The sequence below is a fragment of the Lepidochelys olivacea genome (assembly GCF_965140295.1).
Source record: "Lepidochelys olivacea isolate rLepOli2 genome assembly, chromosome: 4".
Classification (NCBI taxonomy): Eukaryota; Metazoa; Chordata; order Testudines; family Cheloniidae; genus Lepidochelys; species Lepidochelys olivacea.
In genome coordinates, this window is record NC_140414.1 from 121994409 (window position 1) to 122020230 (window position 25822).

The window sequence follows — 25822 nt, forward strand, 5'->3', positions numbered from 1 at the left end:
CGTTAACTGCAGGGGCTGCTCTACCAATTTTGCAGCCCCAAGCAGTCACCGCCGAATTGCCGCCGCGCCCAGAAGAGTGGCGGAGCTGCCACCAAATTGCTGCCATGGGACACAAACTGCCGCCCCATTTTGAATGCTGCCCCAAGCACCTGCTTGGAAAGCTGGTGCCTGGAGCTGGCCCTGGTTAACTGACTTTGATAGGAACAGAATTGGGACATATACACATATAATGTGTGTGTAAATATGTTGTCCTCTATTGAATGGTTGCACCATTGGCAAAAGGGTCCCTTTATAGCTGACAGCTAAGGGCTCTTCCTTTAGCTCAAGTGATAGAGGCCTACATTTTTGGCTCTACAGGACCAGGATTTCAGTCTTGGTTTTGCAGCTATGTTTTTTTGTGTTGATGAAGAGGATATAGCCTCTCTACAGGTAACAATAGCCCCACTGAAAGGCTAATCTTGCAAAATCTCTAGTGCTGCAGAGGGTAAGACACAGCAAAACAATTAAATTTTCTAAGCATCTATTCCATAACTGTCTTTTTTGTTACATCAGCAAGTGGGATTCTGAGCTGTCTCATTATGGGCCTGATCCAAAGCCCATTGCAGTCTATTTTTCACCTATTCTGTTCCAGCTAGTCAAGTCTGTGATTGATTAGCTGCTTTGTATATGAAGAGCACAAAGCCGCTGGTGTGGGAAGAATCTGATTCTATGTCTATTTTATGTGCAATAGTGCGACACTTGTATTCAGTGCAAGAGGCAAGTGAATATATATGTCCTCATGGATGTGAAGAATGTGAAAGATATCTGTAACAGTTTTGTGACCGTGTGTGTCTCTGTGGTTATGTGTGGCTTGCTAAAGGATAACTAAGGGTTAAGTCAGTTGTATGTAGTTTGGAATGTTTGCATAAACCAATGTAATGACTTTAGATAGCCCAATTACAGGTGCTTAAATGATGTATAATCATCAAGGCCTTTGAAGGTTTGTCTGTCAAAGCTGGATACAACATCCCCTAGCTTGGGAGAGGAGAGGGGCCCTTCAGGTGAGGGACCCTATACAAAGCTCTCTAGAACTGTTAAAAGGGCCCTGATGAAGCCGGGGTACCTAGGATAAGTAGTTAGTCCTCGCTGAAGCAAACAAAAAAAGTAATTTTCTTAAAATGGGTGCTGAGCTGCTCCAGCTTTCATTCCTCCCAGGCTAATATTCTTGTTGCTATAAAGCTCCAGTGTCGCTTAATTCCTCTGGATAATGGTGACCAGACTCACCAATATTTAAACCAAGAGGCCTTCAATGTTAGTCCTTTGTTCAAATAAGTAGAGTAGGACTGGCACCTCATCGCCCTACACACTTTTGAAGATTCCACTGTGGCCATTGCTGTGATTCTGAAAGCAACAAAGCATGCAGCAGCTTCCTGTAGCAAGGGACCTTCTGCACTCCCTCCTGGTTGCCTCCTAGGTTTTAGCTAATAAGTCTCCATGAAAGCCACCATCTATTGAGCTTTCTATATGCCACCTATAGCAGAACACTTCAAAATCTTCTTGGGCAGCACCAGCAGGAAGGTATATATTCCCAAACTGTTTCCTTAAGGCTCCAAGTAACAGCTTCCTTCACTTCAGTCTGGTCTGATAGCCCAAATGATTGAGTTTCTTAATTCTCAGTTTCCAACTATTATAGTACAGAACTTTCCAGAACCTTCTCGATCTTGTAACATTATCTTTAATGGGATTTTAATTAAAGAAATGTAATTTCAGAAGAAGATAGTATTTAATAGCTGCTCTTTTTTCCCTCTTTTGGAGCACAAAGCTACCTTTTTTCTAGAAGGGGAAATGTTGGCTCCATTAGCAGGCAGGAAGGATGGTCTTGTACTTAAAATTCTAATCTAAGACTCCACCGATCTGATTTCCGTTCCCAGCTGTGCTGCAGACTTCCTGTCTGATGGTGGGGAAGCCAATTAATCTTTCTGTGCCTCAGTTCTCCATATTTTTTAAAGGATATAATAATTCCATAACTCACGTTGTGTTTTGAAGATAAATTCATTAACACCTGTCAGGCACTCAGACGCTACTGTGATGGGGCCACAAAACCTCCGTAGACAGATCAGCCCATGCTCCCTAACCACATAATGTATTGGTTAGAGCCGTGAACTGGTGGACAGAGCTCAGTTCTTTCCTCAGCACTCTCACTGACTTGCATTGTGATCTTGTGCAAAATTACTTAAACTCTGTCTCCGATTTCTACATTTGTAAAATGGGGGTTGTACCTTACATCAGAAAAGTTGCCATGAGGTTTAGTTAATATTTGTGAATGGAGCTGAGATATCAATATATTACAACATGCTATAGAATCAGTAGACTAGTTCATCCCCTAATAACTCAAAGTTTAACTAAATTTGAGAGAATTACGTACAAGATGATATGTTAGGTTGGAGTAGGTATAACTTAGCCTCATGAATTCCTGCATTCAGAGTGGCTGTGATCATGAATAACTTCCCAATAAACGTGCAAATAATTTCTTCAGGATTGGTAGATGTTTACATTTAAATGCCTAATGTGGCGTAGCATACATCATTACTTTCTGTATCTGCTAAGGGCCTGATCAAAAGTCTATTGAAGTCAATGGGAATCTTTCCATTGACTTCAGTGAGTTTTGGATCAGGCCCTAAATGTTAATGAAGCAACAGTTTTTGTAGCATACCTGATGAAGAGTAGGGAAGACCAGCTGACAAACCTTTCTGAGATGATTGGGCACTGCTACTTACCGTATCAAGTAGGTCATTTCAAAACCAGCTACTCTAGTTTAAATGAAGCAACTCATAGTCAAGCACTCAAGACTATTCTTCTACCTGAAATATTCATATGTCTACCCACGTTGACTTTTTGACCACTCAGGGTTTGTTAAAATAGAACAATTATGTCTGTTTCTCTTCTTAATACTAATACAAATACTTAAATGGGGATGGTATCTCACTTGCCTGTAGCAATTAAAGGCTAAAAACAAAGTGTCTGCAGGAAACTCTTGATTCCTTCCCCCTCTCGCCCCAAACATTCATAAATCTCAGACTGTCAGCCCCCAGTTAAAGTAAAACCTCTGACAAGAGTTATCTTTTGTTTTAATTTTAAAAGGCTGGGCAGAAATGCAAAAAGAAATTGTGTCTTAAGGCCTATAGATAAATTATAAATCAGATTGCAATATCAACCTAAAAATGCTCTTTTGTAGACCTAAAAAAATGGAAAAAGGGTAAAAAACTGTAGTTTGAATGGTCATGCACTGTAATTCACAAAGGCTATGTCTAGACTAGCATTTGCCAGTAAAACTTTTGTCAGTCAGGAGTCTGAAAAAATCACACCCCTGACCGACATAAGTTTCACCAACAAAAGTGCAGGGATGGTCAGCGCTATGTTGATGGGAGACGCTCCAGTAATTGGGGTGGCTTAATTATGCTGACAGAAGAACTGTCTCTCACTGGCATAAAAGGGAGAGCTTACAGTGGTGCAGCTGCCATGGTACAGCTGTGCCACTGTAAGGACTGTGGTATAGACATAGCGTAAGGGCTTGTCTACACTACTGGCCGCATCGACGGGCAGCGATCAATCCAGCGGAAGTCAATTTATCGTGTCTAGTATAGTCTACTTTGGTACAACCTCTAGTGTCCAATAGCTTCCCTCCCTCCCCAGCCCACTGGCTCGAGGTCCAGGGTAGCCAGAAGGATCCCATGTGTAATATGGGGAGTGGGCTAACTTTCCATATCTTTGCTTCCAAAGCCTGTTGGTGTGCAATTTTTAACAATTTCCCCAATTAAAAGGTCTGGCCTTGCTATACTAGAAACATACTGCGTCCATTTGTACTGCTAAGTATCAAACAGTAATCTTTTTCTTTGCTTTAGCAAGTGTATCCAAAACTTAGTGTTTCCTGATATTACCCAAAACATTGACAAGACAAAACATAGAACACAAAACACAATTTCTATTATGACAGTAGATTCATGGTATTTTGGGTTGCTTTTCAGCTGGTATCAGCTTTTCCTGATTTTCTGAAAGACAAAAAGAACATGTTTCTACCCCTTTGTTCCACTACCAATTTAGCAAGGAGGGTGGGCTTCTCAACTGGCCCCCACCACTCCTGGTCCCTTTTCTTAAACATTTATTTCAAAATTGTGAAATCACCACAATATCACTCAAAAAATACTACACTGCCCTAACTCCTGTATCCTTCAGAGTTTGATTTAACAGAGCAAGATCTGTTTAAAATTAAGATCTTATGTTTGCCTGTGCCAGTGTCGGGGCTTACAAGTTTCTTTGTTCACCCTGTTGCCCGTGCCAGTGCGGGACTTATAATTTTAACACACTCTGGGCCAGAGGGAGAAATGCTAAGTCCTCCTCTGTATTGCTTGGGCTTCTATTACCAAGGGGTCATACACCAAATATAAAAACCCTTCCCAGGGCCAGAGCGAGAAACCCTTAAGTTCTAAGTTCTCTTATGCTCGGTCTTGCTATGGCTGAGGGTGTATGCACCTATAGTTTTCCCCGACAGATGGGTCGGAGCAAGGACTCTAGTCCTCCCTTTATTGCCCACACTTCTACGACCGGGGGTATACCCACCTCCAATTATTCCCCCCAGCAGTCCGGGGTGGAGAGAGAGGTGCTAAACCTCTCCCCTTTTTCTCAGCCCTGCTACGACCGAGAGTGTGAATACCTTTTAATCACAAAAATTCTCAATTGATAAGATACCAATAGTGAATACAATATTAACCACAACTGGTTCCCTCTTTACTGCCCGGTATCTCTATGACCAGGAGTGTGCACACCTGAATGATCGATCACCTTTAAGTATATGGTGTACCTTTTTAGCAGTATTGTCAATAATTACAGCACATATTCTTCCCCCTTTCGCAATTCTCCACCAAAAATGTTACGCTATACAAAGCACACAGGAACTTTTATAAGAGAGAAGGCAAATACGCCATATTTATTGAAAATACAACAGTTAGCATATGCTTTTCAGTCACACACACATACACATCATGCACACAGTCCTGGCAGTTGATGTTTTTATAGTTACCAGTCTATTGTAGCTCGAGTCAATCTAATGGCCAGTTAGTTTGAACACGAGTGAGGCGCTGGGCTCTGTTGGTCGCGATCCGATGCTCTGAGGTTTTGGCAGAACTGAACCCAAAGTTTCATGGCAAAACACCCCAGCTTTATACTTGTAAATTCCCATTTGAGTCCATGCATTTTGCAATGTCATCCTGTAATCATTAGTCCTTTAGTGGGGTAAACTTGGGGTTTTCCGCTGTTATCATTTGATGGTTATTGTTGGGTTTCCCATCGTTATCTCCTATTTGTTGTCTTGCCTTCGGGGATGGTTGCATTTAGCCGTATGGAGTGGAAATCTATCAACTGCATGAAAAAACTTGTACAGATACAGACAGACATAATCTTCCTTTCCAAATGCAAACAGATGGACATCGGACCAAAAGGACTGAAGGTAAAAAATCCATTACAATCTACATACCACACAGACTATGCTGACAGCTTGTGCCACACGCTCTCAAAGAAACTGCAGAACCACCTGATCAACATCCTCTACAGCAAACAGGGAAAGATAAAGAATGAGCTCTCAAAAATGGATACTCTCATAAAAAAACAACCTTCCACACAAACTTCCTCGTGGCTGGCATTACTAGAACTAGACAAGCCATTTACAACACACACTTTGCTTCTCTACAAAAGAAAAAGGACACTAAACTTTCTAAACTACTACATGCTACAAGGGGCCACAGCAATGGTTCCCTCAACCCACCCAGCAATATTGTTAACCTATCCAACTATACTCTTAGACCAGCAGAAGCACCTGTCCTATCTCGGGGCCTCTCCTTCTGCCCCTCCACCCCCACGAACATGATACAGTTCTGTGGTGACCTAGAATCCTATTTTCGACGTCTCCGACTCAAGGAATATTTCCAACACACCTCTGAACAACATACTAATCCACAGAGACCTCCCTACCAACACTACAAAAAGAAGGATTCTAGGTAGACTCCTCCTGGAGGTCAAGACAGCAGACTGGACTTCTACATAGAGTGCTTCCGCCGACGTGCACGAGCTGAAATTGTGGAAAAGCAGCATCACTTGCCCCACAACCTCAGCCGTGCAGAACACAATGCCATCCACAGCCTCAGAAACAACTCTGACATCATAATCAAAAAGGCTGACAAAGGAGATGTTGTCATCATGAATAGGTCGGAATATGAACAAGAGGCTGCTCGGCAGCTCTCCAACACCACTTTCTACAAGCCATTACCCTCTGATCCCACTGAGAGTTACCAAAAGAAACTACAGCATTTGCTCAGGAAACTCCCTGAAAAAGCACAAGATCAAATCCGCACAGACACACCCCTGGAACCCCGACCTGGGATATTCTATCTACTACCCAAGATCCATAAACCTGGCAATCCTGGGCGCCCCATCATCTCAGGCATTGGCACCCTGACAGCAGGATTGTCTGGCTATGTAAACTCCCTCCTCAGGCCCTACGCTACCAGCACTCCCAGCTACCTTTGAGACACCACTGACTTCCTGAGGAAACTACAATCCATCGGTGATCTTCCTGATGATACCATCCTGGCCACTATGGATGTGGAAACCCTCTACACCAACATTCCACACAAAGATGGACTACAAGCCATCAAGAACACTATCCCCGATAATGTCACGCCTAACCTGGTGGCTGAACTTTGTGACTTTATCCTTACCGATAGCTATTCTACATTTGGGGACAATGTATACCTTCAAATCAGCGGCACTGCTATGGGTACCCGCATGGCCCCACAGTATGCCAACATTTTTATGGCTGACTTAGAACAATGCTTCCTCAGCTCTTGTCCCCTAACGCCCCTATTCTGCTTGCGCTATATTGATGACATCTTCATCATCTGGACCCATGGAAAAGAAGCTATTGAGGAATTCCACCATGATTTCAACAATTTCCATCCCACCATCAACCTCAGCCTGCTCCAGTCCACACAAGAGATCCACTTCCTGGACACTACAGTGCTAATAAACGATGGTCACATAAACACCACCCTATACCGGAAACCTACCGACCGCTATTCCTACCTACATGCCTCCAGCTTTCACCCTGACACACCACATGATCCATTGTCTACAGCCAAGCTCTGCGATACAACCGCATTTGCTCCAACCCCTCAGACAGAGACAAACACCTACAAGATCTCTCTCAAGCATTCTTACAACTACAATACCCACCTGCGGAAGTGAAGAAACAGATTGATAGAGCCAGAAGAGTTCCCAGAAGTCACCTACTACAGGACAGGCCTAACAAAGAAAATAACAGAACGCCACTAGCCGTCACCTTCAGCCCCCAACTAAAACCCCTCCAACGCATTATCAAGGATCTACAACCTATCCTGAAGGATGACCCAACACTCTCACAGATCTTGGGAGACAGGCCAGTCCTTGCCTACAGACAGCCCCCCAACATGAAGTGAATACTCACCAGCAACCACATACCACACAACAGAACCACTAACCCAGGAACCTATCCTTGCAACAAAGCCTGTTGCCAACTGTGCCCACATATCTATTCAGGGGACACCATCACAGGGCCTAATAACATCAGCCACACTATCAGAGGCTCATTCACCTGCACATCTACCAATGTGATATATGCCATCATGTGCCAGCAATGCCCCTCTGCCATGTACATTGGTCAAACTGGACAGTCTCTACGTAAAAGAATAAATGGACACAAATCAGATGTCAAGAATTATAACATTCATAAACCAGTCAGAGAACACTTCAATCTCTCTGGTCATGCGATTACAGACATGAAAGTTGCGATATTACAACAGAAAAACTTCAAAACCAGACTCCAGCGAGAGACTGCTGAATTGGAATTCATTTGCAAATTGGATACAATTAACTTAGGCTTGAATAGAGACTGGGAGTGGCTAAGTCATTATGCAAGGTAATCTATTTCCCCTTGTTTTTTCCTAACCCCCCCACGCCTCCCACAGACGTTCTTGTTAAACCCTGGATTTGTGCTGGAAATGGCCCACCTTGATTATCATACACATTGTAAGGAGAGTGATCACTTTACATAATGACAGGTTTCAGAGTAACAGCCCTGTTAGTCTGTATTCGCAAAAAGAAAAGGAGTACTTGTGGCACCTTAGAGACTAACCAAATTATTTGAGCTTAAGCTTTTGTGAGCTACAGCTCACTTCATCGGATGCATACATAAGCTATTACCAGCAGGAGAGTGGGGTGGGTGGAGAGAAAACCTTTTGTAGTGATAAACACCCATTTTTTCATGATGTGTGTGTACAAAAACAAACATCTTCTGTATTTTCCACAGTATGCATCTGATGAAGTGAGCTGTAGCTCACAAAAGCTTATGCTCAAATAAATTGGTTAGTCTCTAAGGTGCCACAAGTACTCCTTTTCTTTTTGTGAATACAGACTAACATGGCTGTTACTCTGAAACCTCTGAGGCCATCAATGCTGCTAACATGTTTAGCATCGGATACAATGGATGTTTTCTGATTGTCTCCTGGTGTTTCCAAGTCTCTCACTTTTTCTTGACCATCTGGATATTTGCGATGGTTTTCACCCATCTCAGACAGTCATTCCTTTCTGTTATTCAAAAAGGGTGGCTGGCAGAATTAATTCAAAGTTTACATCAATTTTTATAGTACAATTATAAAATCGTGTCCCTAAGAGTCATGTGGAGTAATACCTTATTTTATGAGCAGTCCTATTTAAGTTGACTGATTTCAGTGAGGGTTGTCTCAAACTCTTATTTCACAAACAGTCCCTTAAACTTAGTGTCTTTATAAACCTGAGCTATTCCAAATAACCTGCCTGGATGAGCAAATTTATCATCCCTTATAACTATTATTGTTACAGGATGCAAATTTTCCAAATTATTCTTCTCTGTTCTGGAGATATTTCCTGAATTGGGAGACTTTAGTTTATCTTTGGAAAATACACAGACCATATCTACCTTCAGAAAACAAGCAGCTTTTATGAAAGAAGGTCCCTGTGGGGAAAAAAAAAAGATGGCAAACCCAGGGTTTGCCAGTCACTCAAAGATTTCAGTTGTAAACACAAGCATTTTCAACTTGACACACTACACCAGTTGTCATGCTCCATTACCATTAAAGTTGTGTAATTTTAAATTAGCACAGAATTGTCAGATGCACAGACTATGTTAACACAGTATAGACCTGTTACAAAATTCAGCCTTTTCGGAAATTGTGACTTGTAATTTTTATTTCTAAAATCATAAAGCAACTATGTCTGCTAGAATCCTTTATGCTGCTTTTGAGGGTTATTGAGGAGGCAGTGATAAAATCACATTCATCAAGGTTAAAATACTTTTATTTTTTATCAGTCCATGATTTTTAGTATCTACCGAAGTTATGAATTTAAGCTCTCAGGCCCATCTTTTGAAAGTGATGTGAAGGTTTCCTTTGAGCATGAGGAATGATAGGTCAGATATAGAGATGGCTTTATGAAAAATGTTCACCCACAGGTTCATAGGGTATTTTTGTCTTTTATCATTTTCCTGTGTGAGTTCATGGACTGAACAGACACTGGATTTATGGCTTATTACAACAATCTGTAACCCACTAACAATCCTCCTCTCTGACTCCCCCTCCCCCTTTCCTCCCTGTGATGTTAAGAAGCCACTTCACCTTGAATGGTGCCTTGAAATATGTTAATTACTTATGCTAAACAATGTGTTCAAATCTTGCACTGTATTTAGCAGTAACACTTTGAGTTATCTTCCCCAGATCTGAAGATCTCTGGGCATGGTTACACTAGAGAATTTACAGCCGCAAAGCTTTCCTGCGGACATAGCTCTGTCCACACCGGCAATTATGTCAGTGTAACTTACATTGCTCAGTGGGGTGATTTTTAATAACCCCACTGAACAACGTAAATTATGCCGACCTAAGCTGTAATGTAGATATAGACATAAAAACAAACACACACACACGAACAGCAAAAGTTTTACCAACAAAAAGCACTGATGTGAACAGCGCTTTGTCAGCAGGAGCGCTCTCCTGCTGACAAAGCCGCTGCCACTCGTGGGGGGGTGGAAGTTTTTTTTATCAGTAGGAGAGCTCTCTCCTTCCAACAAACAGTAGCTACACTGTGTGCCTTCTCGAGGCACGGCTGTAGCAGCACAGCCGTGTCACTAAAAACCTCATAGTGTAGCCATAGCCTAAGCCTCTGTATAAGCTTGAAAGCTTGGTTCTCGCAGCAGCATAAATTGGTCCAATAAAAGCTATTCCCTCTCCCACCTTGTCTGTGAAGTAACAGAAGAGGTCCAAAAGACTAAATGCTAATACTGACAAGCTGTAAAAAATGTGACGTTCACATTTGACGTTCACGTTTGGTGCTGACATGTGAATTTGTGAAGGAAAAATGAATTACTTTCTGAATATGTTGAATTCATAAGGAAACACACTCTGGTGCACTGGAGTCTCTTTCTATAAAGCAAATGTATCTGACCTTGGGGGAATTATCCCCAGTGCAAGGGAAAATCCTCCAGTGGCTTAGACTTTCCAAAGAGGCTCTTATGTCACCTCTTTCACTAATGCCAATATGGCAGATGGGGCAATCCCTGGTTGTGATTTTGATTCTGCAGGGCTGAGAGTGGCCAGCATGAGTTAGAGCGGCCATCAGGTCAGACATTGTTCTTTATTTGTTAATCTCATGTATTTAAAAAAATAAAAGAATCATATTCTCAAAAAGAGAAGGGGGACAGAAGCTGGAACAGGAACCAGTGTGTAAAAAAACAAAAACAAAAAATAGTAAAATAGGAAGTGAAGCTAGGGCTGCTGCACCAAAAATATTGAACTAGAAGCCTTTGCAGAGGGTCTCGCTCTCCTCTATAAGGAACCCTCGGACATACCAATGCACTATGAGGAAAGGCAACTGGCAAATTCAAAGGAAATCGAACATGTCACATTTTGCCCCAAGCCTGTTTAAAGCAGTGCCTTTCTAGCTCTAGCTGAAGCAAGTCAATAAGGGCCTCTGAAGGACATGTCACATCCCATGTTCTTTCACAGGATGCCTGTGATCTCTCTTGCATGACTATTTTTCTTGACAGCTTATTCCATGCTATAATTCTTTGCATTTAAGTAGGGTCTTTCATGTGGTGATCTCACATACAGTCCTTTACAAGAGGTGTGTATCTCTATTATATAGTTAGTGTCATGAACAGAACCCGTGTTTCCTGACCCCCTGTCCACTGCTTTCATCACTAGACTAAACTACATTTTTGGAATACATGTGCATTATTTAAGTCTCTTATTACCAGTTACTAAACCTAGATTTACTTGAATCTCAAGGATCTGCAGTTTTCCCACTTACTAGTGGCTGTAGTCAGAAATTCTGGGTATATAAAGTGAACCTCACCTCTTTGCCAAGCAAAGGTGCATGGCCTATGCACAACTTAAGCCTCTGAAACAGGTTAAGTGAGATTTTAAAAGGTACATAGGCCTTTTGCTGTCTCTCTGCACAAGGTGAATTTTACCCTTAGAAGATGACTGTATGATGAGGTATAATTCATTTTACAGTATAATTTAACAAGGCATCTCAGAGGTACATGCATTTGGAAAGGCATTATTGGAATAAACATCCAGCTCCTAAAATACATCTATACAGGAAGGAAAAAAAAGTGGCATTGAGTCTCAGCCTCGGTCAATGGGCTCATGCTACAGGGCTAAAAATAACAAGGCAGATGTTCAGACTTGGGCTAGAGCCTGGGCTCTGAGACCCTCCCACATGCCAGGTTTCAGAGTCCAAGCTGGAATGTCTACATGGCTATTTTTAGCCTATAGCATGAGCCCTGGGAGCACCAACTCAGATGACATGGGCTCTGAGATTCACTACCATGGGGTTCTTTTGTCATGTAGACATGCCCCTAGACACATGTCAGGGTTCCTTCCTCACTCTGAACTCTAGGGTACAGATATGGGGAACCCACATGAAAGACCCCTTGTCATAAATATAAAGGGAAGGGTAAACCCCTTTGAAATCCCTCCTGGCCAGGGGAAAGCTCCTCTCACCTGTAAAGGGTTAAGAAGCTAAAGGTAACCTCGCTGGCACCTGACCAAAATGACCAATGAGGAGACAAGATACTTTCAAAAGCTGGGAGGAGGGAGAGAAACAAGGGGTTTGTGTGTCTGTCTGTAGTCGTCTTGGCCGGGGACAGAACAGGAATGGAGTCTTAGAACTTTTAGTAAGTAATCTAGCTAGGTATGTGTTAGATTATGATTTCTTTAAATGGCTGAGAAAAGAATTGTGCTGAATAGAATAACTATTTCTGTCTGTGTATCTTTTTTGTAACTTAAGGTTTTGCCTAGAGGGGTTCTCTATGTTTTTGAATCTAATTACCCTGTAAGATATATACCATCCTGATTTTACAGGGGGGATTTCTTTATTTCTATTTACTTCTATTTTTTATTAAAAGTCTTCTTGTAAAACACTGAATGCTTTTTCATTGTTCTCAGATCCAAGGGTTTGGGTCTGTGGTCACCTATGCAAATTGGTGAGGCTTTTTATCCAACATTTCCCAGGAAAGGGGGAGTGCAAGTGTTGGGAGGATTGTTCATTGTTCTTAAGATCCAAGGGTCTGGGTCTGTAGTCACCTAGGCAAATTGGTGAGGCTTTTTACCAAACCTTGTCCAGGAAGTGGGGTGCAAGGTTTTGGGAAGTATTTTGGGGGGAAGGACGCGTCCAAACAGCTCTTCCCCAGTAACCAGTATTAGTTTGGTGGTGGTAGCGGCCATTCCAAGGATAACGGGGGTAATATTTGTTACCTTGGGGAAGTTTTGACCTAAGCTGGTAAAGATAAGCTTAGGAGGTTTTTCATGCAGGTCCCCACATCTGTACCCTAGAGTTCAGAGTGGGGGAGGAACCTTGACATGGTGGCACAGTGGTGGGATTAACCTGAAATCATTTTGAGATCCAGTTGAGATTTTTTGAACTAGAAATACAGATTTTAAAAAGGAATTTTTAGGAAGTCCAGAAGGCAGCTTTGAAACTGAAAGCAGCTTGGTTTCTCTCTGCTTTGTGGCCAAGCAGAGACAAAAGGGGATTATCTTGTGAATTGCAGGTTTTCTTGCCTGGAGGCAGGGTACTTAACTCCTGCAGGGAAATTCACAGTCTTCCAACCCAGAGGTTTTTTTTTTTCTTTTCTTCCTAAAAGTAAATAGGGGGTGTGTGCTCTACCCATTTGCCTGGAGACAAAAGTGGCAGGGTTTTTTTTTAGGATTTTGATTTTTTTTTTTGTTTTACAAGGAGCACAGGTTTGAAAAGAAATTTTTTTTTTCTTTGGGCTGGGTAAGCAGTTTTCCAAGTAGTTGGAGGTTTTTTGCTTTAATTTGGGCCCAGAGCAGAGACAAGGGAATTGTCTTTTTCTGTAGGCTGACAATCACTATCAGAGAATAGGTACTCTATTCCAGCACAGCAAAAGTTTACAGCCAAGTTTTGTTTGTTTATTTCTAAACCTCGGGTGTAAAGTTAGTTAAAAACAGAGAGGTTAGAATGGCCAAATCCTCAGCTCGACTACAGCTGGAATTAGCCAAATTTCAGGCTGAGGAAAAACAAAGGGAACATGAAAGACAGATAGAACTCATGCGGCTGGAGAAGGAGGTACAGGAGGCTGCCCACAAGAGGGAAATGGAGGCAAGGAAGCATGTGGAGGAGATGGAGAGGATAAAGGCCCAGCAGAATATACCAACAAACCCTAGCAATCCTTCTCCAGGTACCACTTCCCATCCCAGAAAGTTCCCCACCTACAAGGCAGGTGATGATACTGAGGCCTTCTTAGAAAACTTCGAAAGGGCCTGCCTTGGGTACAACATCTCTACTGACCAATACATGGTAGAGCTGAGGCCGCAGCTCAGTGGACCCTTAGCTGAGGTGGCAGCTGAAATGCCTAAAGAACACATGAACAAGTATGAACTGTTTAAATCCAAGGCGAGAGTCAGAATGGGGATAACACCCGAGCAGTCTCGTCGGAGGTTCAGAGCCCTAAGGTGGAAACCAGACATGTCATTTACCCGACATGCCTACCACATTGTAAAACATTGGGATGCCTGGATATCAGGAGCAAGTGTTGAATCTCCAGTAAATTTGCCCTTCCTAATGCAAATGGAACAATTCTTAGAGGGTGTTCCTGAGGAAATAGAAAGATACATCCTAGATGGGAAACCCAAAACTGTAATTGAGGCAGGAGAGATTGGAGCCAGATGGGTGGAGGTGGCAGAGAAGAAGAAAACTGGTCGCAGTTGGAGCGGAGACCAGAAGGGACCACCCCAGACCACACCCTATTACCGGGGGCCGCCCAAAGCCCCACCTACCTCCCAAAGAACCCTCCAGACCCCTTATCGTTCCACCACCCCGTTCTCCAGCAACCCACCTCGCCCCGGTGACCCGTCAGCTGGACGATGTTTTAAATGTAACGAGCTGGGGCATGTAAAGGCCAACTGCCCCAAGAACCCCAACAGGTTACAGTTCATTGCACCGGAATCACACCAGAGGTCCACAGGCCCAGATACCTCCCAGATACCCTTGGAGCGGAGGGAAACTGTGAGTGTGGGTGGGAAGAAGGTCACCGCGTGGAGGGACACCGGAGCACAAGTGTCAGCTATCCATGCTTCCTTAGTGGACCCCAATTTAATCAACCCAGAGATCCAAGTGACGATTCAACCCTTCAAGTCCAACTCTTTCAATTTGCCTACAGCCAAGTTGCCTGTCCAGTACAAGGGCTGGTCAGGAATGTGGACTTTTGCAGTCTATGATGATTATCCCATCCCCATGCTGTTGGGGGAAGACTTGGCCAATCATGTGAAGCAGGCCAAGAGGGTGGGAATGGTCACCCGCAACCAGGCTAAACAAGCCGTGAGGCCTAGCTCTGTTCCGGAAACTTCTATCAGGACCCAGTCAGAGGTGATGGACCTGGACCCCAGGCCAATGTCTGCAACAGCAGTAGTGGATCCAGTCCCAGAGACCCAGACGGAACCAGTCCCAGAACCGGAACCAGCCAAACAACCAACACCAGACCCCGTGCCAGCACTGAATCCAGTACTTGCAACCTCAACACCAGAGGGCCCCACCGAACCTGAACTGGCAGCAGCCGATAACCCTACACAAGAGGCTCAGCCGGAGCCTGAATCCCAACATAGTGCACCAGCGGAGAGCGGTTCACAGTCAACAGAAACAGCTCCATCCCCTATATCGCTTCCAGAGGGACCAAGCCTATGTCCCCAATCCAATGAGGAACTGATGTCTCCAGCATCAAGGGAACAGTTCCAGACCGAACAGGAAGCAGATGAAAGCCTCCAGAGAGCTTGGACGGCGGCACGGAGCAACCCACCGCCTCTCAGCTCTTCTAATCGATCCAGGTTTGTTGTAGAAAGAGGACTTTTATACAAGGAAACTCTTTCTGGGGGACACCAGGAAGACTGGCATCCTCAGAGACAGTTGGTAGTTCCAACTAAATACCGGGCCAAGCTCTTGAGCTTAGCCCATGATCACCCTAGTGGCCATGCTGGGGTGAACAGGACCAAAGACCGTTTGGGGGGGTCATTCCACTGGGAGGGAATGGGCAAGGATGTTTCTACCTATGTCCAGTCTTGTGAGGTGTGCCAAAGAGTGGGAAAACCCCAAGACCAGGTCAAAGCTCCTCTCCAGCCACTCCCCATCATTGAAGTTCCATTTCAGCGAGTAGCTGTGGATATTCTGGGTCCTTTTCCGAAAAAGACACCCAGAGGAAAGCAGTACATACTGACTTTCATGGATTTTGCCACCCGATGGCCGGAAGCAGTAGCTCTAAGCAACACCAGGGCTAAAAGTGTGTGCCAGGCACTAGCAGACATTTTTGCCAGGGTAGGTTGGCCCTCCGACATCCTCACAGATGCAGGGACTAATTTCCTGGCAGGAACTATGAAAAACCTTTGGGAAGCTCATGGGGTAAATCACTTGGTTGCCACTCCTTACCATCATCAAACAAATGGCATGGTGGAGAAGTTTAATGGAACTTTGGGGGCCATGATACGTAAATTCGTAAATGAGCACTCCAATGATTGGGACCTAGTATTGCAGCAGTTGCTCTTTGCCTACAGAGCTGTACCACATCCCAGTTTAGGGTTTTCTCCATTTGAACTTGTATATGGCCGTGAGGTTAAGGGGCCATTGCAGTTGGTGAAGCAGCAATGGGAGGGATTTACACCTTCTCCAGGAACTAACATTCTGGACTTTGTAACCAACCTACAAAACACCCTCCGAACCTCTTTAGCCCTTGCTAGAGAAAACTTACAGGATGCTCAAAAAGAGCAAAAAGCCTGGTATGATAAACATGCCAGAGAGCGTTCCTTCAAAGTAGGAGACCAGGTCATGGTCTTAAAGGCGCTCCAGGCCCATAAAATGGAAGCATCGTGGGAAGGGCCATTCGTGGTCCAGGAGCGCCTGGGAGCTGTTAATTATCTCATAGCATTCCCCACCTCCAACCGAAAGCCTAAGGTGTATCATATTAATTCTCTAAAGCCCTTTTATTCCAGAGAATTAAAGGTTTGTCAGTTTACAGCCCAGGGAGGAGACGACGCTGAGTGGCCTGAAGGTGTCTACTACGAAGGGAAATGTGCTGGTGGTGTGGAAGAGGTGAACCTCTCCATGACCCTTGGGCGTATGCAGCGACAGCAGATCCAGGAGCTGTGCACTAGCTACGCGCCAACGTTCTCAGCCACCCCAGGACTGACTGAACGGGCATACCACTCCATTGACACAGGTAATGCTCACCCAATTAGGGTCCAACCTTACCGGGTGTCTCCTCAAGCTAAAACTGCTATAGAACGGGAGATCCAGGATATGTTACAGATGGGTGTAATCCGCCCCTCTGAAAGTGCATGGGCATCTCCAGTGGTTCTAGTTCCCAAACCAGATGGGGAAATACGTTTTTGCGTGGACTACCGTAAGCTAAATGCTGTAACTCGCCCAGACAACTATCCCATGCCACGCACAGATGAACTATTAGAGAAACTGGGAAGGGCTCAGTTCATCTCTACCTTGGACTTAACCAAGGGGTACTGGCAGGTACCGCTAGATGAATCTGCCAAGGAAAGGTCAGCCTTCATCACACATCTCGGGCTGTATGAATTTAATGTACTCCCTTTCGGGCTGCGAAATGCACCCGCCACTTTCCAAAGACTTGTAGATGGTCTCCTAGCGGGATTAGGAGAATATGCAGTCGCCTACCTTGACGATGTGGCCATATTTTCGGATTCCTGGGCAGACCACCTGGAACATCTACAAAAAGTCCTTGAGCGCATAAGGGAGGCAGGACTAACTGTTAAGGCTAAGAAGTGTCAAATAGGCCTAAACAGAATGACTTACCTTGGACACCAGGTGGGTCAAGGAACTATCAGCCCCCTACAGGCCAAAGTGGATGCTATCCAAAAGTGGCCTGTCCCAAAGTCAAAGAAACAGGTTCAATCCTTCTTAGGCTTGGCCGGTTATTACAGACGATTTGTACCGCACTACAGCCAAATCGCTGCCCCACTGACAGACCTAACCAAAAAGAAACAGCCAAATGCTGTTCAGTGGACCGGAAAGTGTCAGAAGGCCTTTAACAAGCTTAAAGCGACACTCATGTCTGACCCTGTACTAAGGGCCCCAGACTTTGACAAACCGTTCCTAGTAACCACAGATGCATCCGAGCGTGGTGTGGGAGCAGTTTTAATGCAGAAAGGACCTGATCAAGAATTCCACCCTGTAGTGTTTCTCAGCAAAAAACTGTCTGAGAGGGAAAGCAACTGGTCAGTCACTGAAAAAGAATGTTATGCCATTGTCTACGCTCTGGAAAAGCTACGCCCATATGTTTGGGGACGGCGTTTCCACCTGCAAACCGACCATGCTGCACTAAAGTGGCTTCACACCGTCAAAGAAACTAACAGAAAACTTCTTCGGTGGAGTTTAGCTCTCCAAGATTTTGATTTCGACATCCAACACATCTCAGGAGCTTCTAATAAAGTAGCTGATGCACTCTCTCGTGAAAGTTTCCCAGAATCAACTGGTTAAAATCGTCCTTGAGATGTGGAAAATATTGTTAGTCTTTATGTACTTGGTAGTATATTTAGAGATGCATGTGTCTTATTAACTCTGTTTTCCTAGAGCTCCAGGAAGAAATCCCAGCCAGTGTTTCACCCTAGCTGAGATTTGGGGGGCGTGTCATAAATATAAAGGGAAGGGTAAACCCCTTTGAAATCCCTCCTGGCCAGGGGAAAGCTCCTCTCACCTGTAAAGGGTTAAGAAGCTAAAGGTAACCTCGCTGGCACCTGACCAAAATGACCAATGAGGAGACAAGATACTTTCAAAAGCTGGGAGGAGGGAGAGAAACAAGGGGTTTGTGTGTCTGTCTGTAGTCGTCTTGGCCGGGGACAGAACAGGAATGGAGTCTTAGAACTTTTAGTAAGTAATCTAGCTAGGTATGTGTTAGATTATGATTTCTTTAAATGGCTGAGAAAAGAATTGTGCTGAATAGAATAACTATTTCTGTCTGTGTATCTTTTTTGTAACTTAAGGTTTTGCCTAGAGGGGTTCTCTATGTTTTTGAATCTAATTACCCTGTAAGATATATACCATCCTGATTTTACAGGGGGGATTTCTTTATTTCTATTTACTTCTATTTTTTATTAAAAGTCTTCTTGTAAAACACTGAATGCTTTTTCATTGTTCTCAGATCCAAGGGTTTGGGTCTGTGGTCACCTATGCAAATTGGTGAGGCTTTTTATCCAACATTTCCCAGGAAAGGGGGAGTGCAAGTGTTGGGAGGATTGTTCATTGTTCTTAAGATCCAAGGGTCTGGGTCTGTAGTCACCTAGGCAAATTGGTGAGGCTTTTTACCAAACCTTGTCCAGGAAGTGGGGTGCAAGGTTTTGGGAAGTATTTTGGGGGGAAGGACGCGTCCAAACAGCTCTTCCCCAGTAACCAGTATTAGTTTGGTGGTGGTAGCGGCCATTCCAAGGATAACGGGGGTAATATTTGTTACCTTGGGGAAGTTTTGACCTAAGCTGGTAAAGATAAGCTTAGGAGGTTTTTCATGCAGGTCCCCACATCTGTACCCTAGAGTTCAGAGTGGGGGAGGAACCTTGACACCCCTAAACTTATTTCTACCAGCTTAGGTTAAAACTTCCCCAAGGCACAAAGTCTTTGCCCTTGGATTAGGTAAATGCTGCCACCACCAAGTGATTTAACAAACAATCAGGGAAAGGACCACTTGGAGTTCCTATTTCCCCAAAATATCCCCCCAAGCCCTTACACCCCCGTTCCTGGGGAGGCTTGAGAATAAACAAGATGAGCATAAACCAGCCTTGGATTTTTAAGACCCAAAAAACCCAATCAGTCTTAAAAAACAGAACTTTATTAGAAGAACAAAAAAAGATAAGAACAACTCCGTAAGATCAGAATGGAAGATAATCTTACAGGCAGTCAGATTCAAAACATAGAGAATCCCTCTAGGCAAAACCTTAAGTTACAAAAAGACACAAAAATAGGAATACACATTTCCTCCAGCACAGCGAATTTCACAAGCCAAAACAAAGAAAACCTAGCGCATTTTCTAACTAGATTACTTACTAACTTTACAGGAGTTGGAGAGATTGCATCTTTGACCTGTTCCCGGCAAAGGTATATTACAGACAGACAAAAGCCTTTTCCCCCTGCTCCAGATTTGAAGGTATCATGTCCCCTCATTGGTCATTTTGGGTCAGGTGCCAGCCAGGTTACCTGAGCTGCTTAACCCTTTACAGGTAAAAGGACTTTACCTCTGGCCAGGAGGGATTTTATAGCTCTGTATACAGAAAGGTGATTACCCTTCCCTTTATATTTATGACAACACATTTCATGTGATTGAGCTAACTCTCTTAAAAAAAGTATTTTCTGAAACTAGCAGACAAACTTAATGAAGCTATTTTATTCGTTGTTTGAATTTTCAGACAAAATAATCTGAATTAAAGATATTTAAATTACAACGAAGATCCTGTTATGATACTGTTCCTTCTGTAAACTTTTTGCAGTGACGAAAGTGAAGACATTACCACTAGAGCAGGGATCGGCAACCTTTGGCACACAGCCCGCCAGGGTAAGCCCCTGGGCCGGTTTGGTTACCTGCCGAGTCCGCAGGTTCGGCCAATCACAGCTCCCACTGGCCGCGGTTCACTGCTCTGGGCCAATGGGGGCTGCGGGAAGCGGCACGGGCCGAGGGATGTGCTGGCCGCCGCTTCCCGCAGCCCCCATTGGCCCGGAGCAGTGAACTGCAGCCAGTGGGAGCTGTGATTGGCCAAACCTGCAGATGCGGCAGGTAAACAAACTGGCCGGGCCCACCAGGGGGCTTACCCTGGTGGGCCACATGCCAAAGGTTGCCGATCCCTGATCTAGAGCATATGCTGTGTGCCATAGTTACAATTGCTTCTGGAATTTCTCCTTTTTCAGTGAGATATCATCTAACATACTACAAGCCTGTGTAACAAACTGGTATACATGCCAGTGAGAGTTGATACGCCTTTTCTCCAGTACCAAGCCATTAATCCTGATAACACACCATTATTAAGAGACATACTAAAGCCCTCAATAACATAACTGTGCTTTCTTTTGACTAAGTAATTCAAATGGCATTGCTCTCCATTCTGTGTTAACACTTTCTTGGTGTCATGTAAACAGCATGCCATTGCTATTACTAGCAAATGCCCATAATTTTTTTTACTCTTTCACATGCTATCATATCCCCTCAAAAACCATTTTTCCTCCATCCCTACTTGCTATATACCCTAAAAGTACTTTCAATGGTAGTTATTTTACTTCCTCTACATCCATGTTGCCTTACATACCACTCAGTAGATCTTTTGACAAAACAAATGGTAAACCCAAGTTACTAAATAGTCATATTAGACGGTAGGCGCCTCTGTTTGGGGGGGTGTTGTGTTTGTTTTTTTACACACTTTGTAAAGCCCCATGTATTTCTAACAGTGCTCATTTTGTTCAACCTTGAAAATATTGGATTTTTTCATACTTGGCATGCTGTGAAGCTAGTCAACTAAAATTGTTCCAAAAACATCAGGGAGTGTGTGGACTGTAGTCAACCATGTATGGTGCTTATCCTGTCTCCCCTTAGAAGTTTTAACAACATGGCTATTAAAAATGTCCTAATGTAAATTTTTTACTCAGATTAATGGAACTAGCAACCATACTAAATTTCACCGCTTCATTCATTTCACTTTCATTTTTGTTTTATCCTTCATCTCTATATCTATTTATGTACTATAACCCCGTGAAGTAGAGAGCTTGACTTAACAAATTTTTGAGCTATGCAGGCCTGACTCAAAGCCTGAGGCACAGGAAAGATTCCAACTGACTATAATGAACTTTGGATCAGAGCCTATAAAATAAATAATATGAGACTTGCAACTAAAGAGTTGCATGATGGAAGTAAGAACTCTCCGGGTGGCTGCCCCTAGCATATCCATACTTGCATACCCTACTGCTTCCGACCTAATCAGAGTGCCCTGTTTCTAACCTATACAATCTGATCAGTCTAGAAGAAGCCAAGTATAGGCTTATGAATTATTTTGGTACAATATTTCTAATGAGAGATTACTTATTAACAATGGAGAATTATCCTTAGCAATATATCCCTGTAACCCAGGGCTCTCTTGATGCCAATTGGCAGAATACACAAGGGATGCATAGAATTTTACAGAGATCCCCTAGGTCAGATATATGCACAGTAATTCATAGAATATCAGGGTTGGAAGGGACCTCAGGAGGTCATCTAGTCCAAACCCCTGCTCAAAGCAGGACCAATCCCCAATTAAATCATCCCAGCCAGGGCTTTGTCAAGCTTGACCTTAAAAACTTCTAAGGAAGGAGATTCTACCACCTCCCTAGGTAACGCATTCCAGTGTTTCACCACCCTCCTAGTGAAAAAGTTTTTCCTAATATCCAACCTAAACCTCCCCCATTGCAACTTGAGACCATTACTCCTTGTCCTGTCCTCTTCTACCACTGAGAATAGTCTAGAACCATCCTCTCTGGAACCACCTCTCAGGTAGTTGAAAGCAGCTATCAAATCCCCCCTCATTCTTCTCTTCTGCAGACTAAACAATCCCAGTTCCCTCAGCCTCTCCTCATAAGTCATGTGTTCCAGACCCCTAATCATTTTTGTTGCCCTTCGCTGGACTCTCTCCAATTTATCCACATCCTTCTTGTAGTGTGGGGCCCAAAACTGGACACAGTACTCCAGATGAGGCCTCACCAATGTCGAATAGAGGGGGACGATCACGTCCCTCGATCTGCTCGCTATGCCCTTACTTATACATCCCAAAATGCCATTGGCCTTCTTGGCAACAAGGGCACACTGCTGACTCATATCCAGCTTCTCGTCCACTGTCACCCCTAGGTCCTTTTCTGCAGAACTGCTGCCTAGCCATTCAGTCCCTAGTCTGTAGCGGTGCATTGGGTTCTTCCGTCGTAAGTGCAGGACCCTACACTTATCCTTATTGAACCTCATCAGATTTATTTTGGCCCAATCCTCCCATTTGTCTAGGTCCCTCTGTATCCTATCCCTGCCCTCCAGCGTATCTACCACTCCTCCCAGTTTAGTATCATCCGCAAATTTGCTGAGAGTGCAATCCACACCATCCTCCAGATCATTTATGAAGATATTGAACAAAACCGGCCCCAGGACCGACCCCGGGGCACTCCACTTGACACCGGCTGCCAACTAGACATGGAGCCATTGATCACTACCCGTTGAGCCCGACAATCTACCCACCTTATAGTGCATTCATCCAGCCCATACTTCTTTAACTTGCTGACAAGAATACTGTGGGAGACCGTGTCAAAAGCTTTGCTAAAGTCAAGAAACAATACATCCACTGCTTTCCCTTCATCCACAGAACCAGTAATCTCATCACAGAAGGCGATTAGATTAGTCAGGCATGACCTTCCCTTGGTGAATCCATGCTGACTGTTCCTGATCACTTTCCTCTCATGTAAGTGCTTCAGGATTGATTCTTTGAGGACCTGCTCCATGATTTTTCCGGGGACTGAGGTGAGGCTGACTGGTCTGTAGTTCCCAGGATCCTCCTTCTTCCCTTTTTTAAAGATTGGCACTACATTAGCCTTTTTCCAGTCATCCGGGACTTCCCCCGTTCGCCACGAGTTTTCAAAGATAATGGCCAATGGCTCTGCAATCACAGCCGCCAATTCCTTTAGCACTCTCGGATGCAACTCGTCCGGCCCCATGGACTTGTGCACGTCCAGCTTTTCTAAATAGTCCCTAACCACCTCTTTCTCCACAGAGGGCTGGCCATCTATTCCCCCTTGTTGTGATGCCCAGCACACCAGTCTGGGAGCTGACCTTGTTCGTGAAGACAGAGGCAAAAAAAGCATTGAGTACATTAGCTTTTTCCACATCCTCTGTCACTAGGTTACCTCCCTCATTCATTAAGGGTCCCACATTTTCCTTGGCTTTCTTCTTGTTGCCAACATACCTGAAGAAACCCTTCTTGTTACTCTTGACATCTCTTGCTAGCTGCAGCTCCAGGTGCGATTTGGCCCTCCTGATTTCATTCCTACATGCCCGAGCAATATTTTTATACTCTTCCCTGGTCATATGTCCAACCTTCCACTTCTTGTAAGCTTCTTTTTTATGTTTAAGATCCGCTAGGATTTCACCGTTAAGCCAAGCTGGTTGCCTGCCATATTTACTATTCTTTCAACACATCGGGATGGTTTGTCCCTGTAACCTCAACAGGGATTCCTTGAAATACAGCCAGCTCTCCTGGACTCCTTTCCCCTTCATGTTAGTCCCCCGGGGATCATACCCATCCGTTCCCTGAGGGAGTCGAAGTCTGCTTTCCTGAAGTCCAGGGTCCGTATCCTGCTGCTTACCTTTGTTCCCTATGTCAGGATCCTGAACTCAACCAACTCATGGTCACTGCCTCCCAGATTCCCATCCACTTTAACTTCCCCTACTAATTCTTCCCGGTTTGTGAGCAGCAGGTCAAGAAAAGCTCCCCCCCAGTTGGCTCCTCTAGCACTTGCACCAGGAAATTCACCAAAGGGTGGCATGTGCAGTCTCTACTGTGAGCCAGTGGCCCATTGGTCATCATAACTTGTACATACATTTTGAAATGATTATGTATCTACACTGAAAATTATGTTCTTATGATAAGGCAGGTCACCAGAAGGTCCACTGTGCATTGTCCACTTTACAATATACATCTACTTGCATGTGGAGTCAAAATGCTAACCAAGAGATTGTGAATTCTTCAAGAGAGGGAATGTACAGGAAGAAATAAAACAGCAGGATGGCATCCTGTTTATGAGAAAAGATTCTGGCTTGCTGGTGTGTATGTGGGGCAGAGGTACCCCTTGCATCTTTCACCAAGGAAGCAAGCTGCCAGTTTGGCTTCTCTCATGAATGAAAGGTCACAGTTGAGCCTGGCCGTAAAACGCTACAAGGACTTTGGGGGTGAGCATTTGCTCTAAGACAAGAAAGGAACCAGTTAAATAAGGTCTAGGGTTTAGAATGCAAGGTATGATTTTCTTTTATATATAATCCTCTGTTTCCAATATTTCATCTGAATCTCATCTTTGTTAAATAAACTCTTGCTTGTTTTCATTGTAAACATATCTAAGTGCTGTGTAATGCAGAGCTGTGACCTAGGCTGTAATTGGTACAGCTGGGTGGTACTGTTCCTTTGGGGACAGCCAATCTGTACTGCAAGTGTCCAGTGGAACAGCAGCTGGATGATCCAGGGAAATGCTTGGAGGGCTCAAGAGTTGTGTATGCCTATCACTATGCAGAAGGACAGCAGAGCAGGTGTAGGCAGAGGTGGGAGTGCTTGTGTTGCCCATGGCTGGTGGAGTCAGGGATCTGAACTCTGGCAGATAAGAACATAAGAATGGCCCTACTGGGTCAGACCAAAGGTCCATCTAGCCCAATATCCTGTCTTCCAACAGTGGCCAGTGCCAGGTGCCCCAGAGGGAATGAACAGAACAGATAATCATCAAGTGATCCATCCCCTGTCACTCATCCCCAGCTTCTGGCAAACAGAGGCTAGGGACACCATCCCTGCCCATCATGGCTAATAACCATTGATGGACCTATCCTCCATGAATGTATCTAGTTCTTTTTTGAACCCTGTTATGATCTTGGCCTTCACAACATCCTCTGGCAAAGTGTTCCACAGATTGACTCTGCGTTGTGTGAAGAAATACTTTGATATAGACAAGTTTTCCTCGGACTAAGGGCCTATGATAGCAAAGTGCCTCACAGACCTTGGTACTCCCAGGAAGCGTCACAATCACCCCACCGAAAATAAAAATGTATAACAAACAAATCAAACAAACAGGTTCTATGGGACACTTACTATGGGAAAGCCATAAGGGATAGGCCTTGAAAAAACAGGTTACAAACAGAATTAATCTAATCTTACTCACGGAGCTTTGCTTTCTTTTGAGTGGGGTCATTCTGGAAGACTACTTGATTACTGGCAAACAATGGTTTCTAAAAAATCCAAGTACGTACTTCAGAATCAGATCTTCACTAGATGGAAAAATGATCACATCCTGGATGTAATTCACTGCATAACTGGAGTTTCCTCTGCTAGACTGAGTAAACCCCTTGTGTACAAACACTTGTGCTGCTTTACACAATGCAGGCTGTACCTGGCGTACTTCTGAATAAAATGCACCTCTCTCTGTTTCAGAGCTCCTACTGAAG

The 25822-nt window shown here is 44.1% G+C and overlaps 1 long non-coding RNA gene across 1 annotated transcript in view; it reads right to left on the minus strand.

The window, feature by feature from the left end:
* Positions 1-25822, minus strand: part of LOC311520056 — a 62035-nt gene that overhangs the window by 24117 nt on the left and 12096 nt on the right. The window lies entirely within an intron of this gene.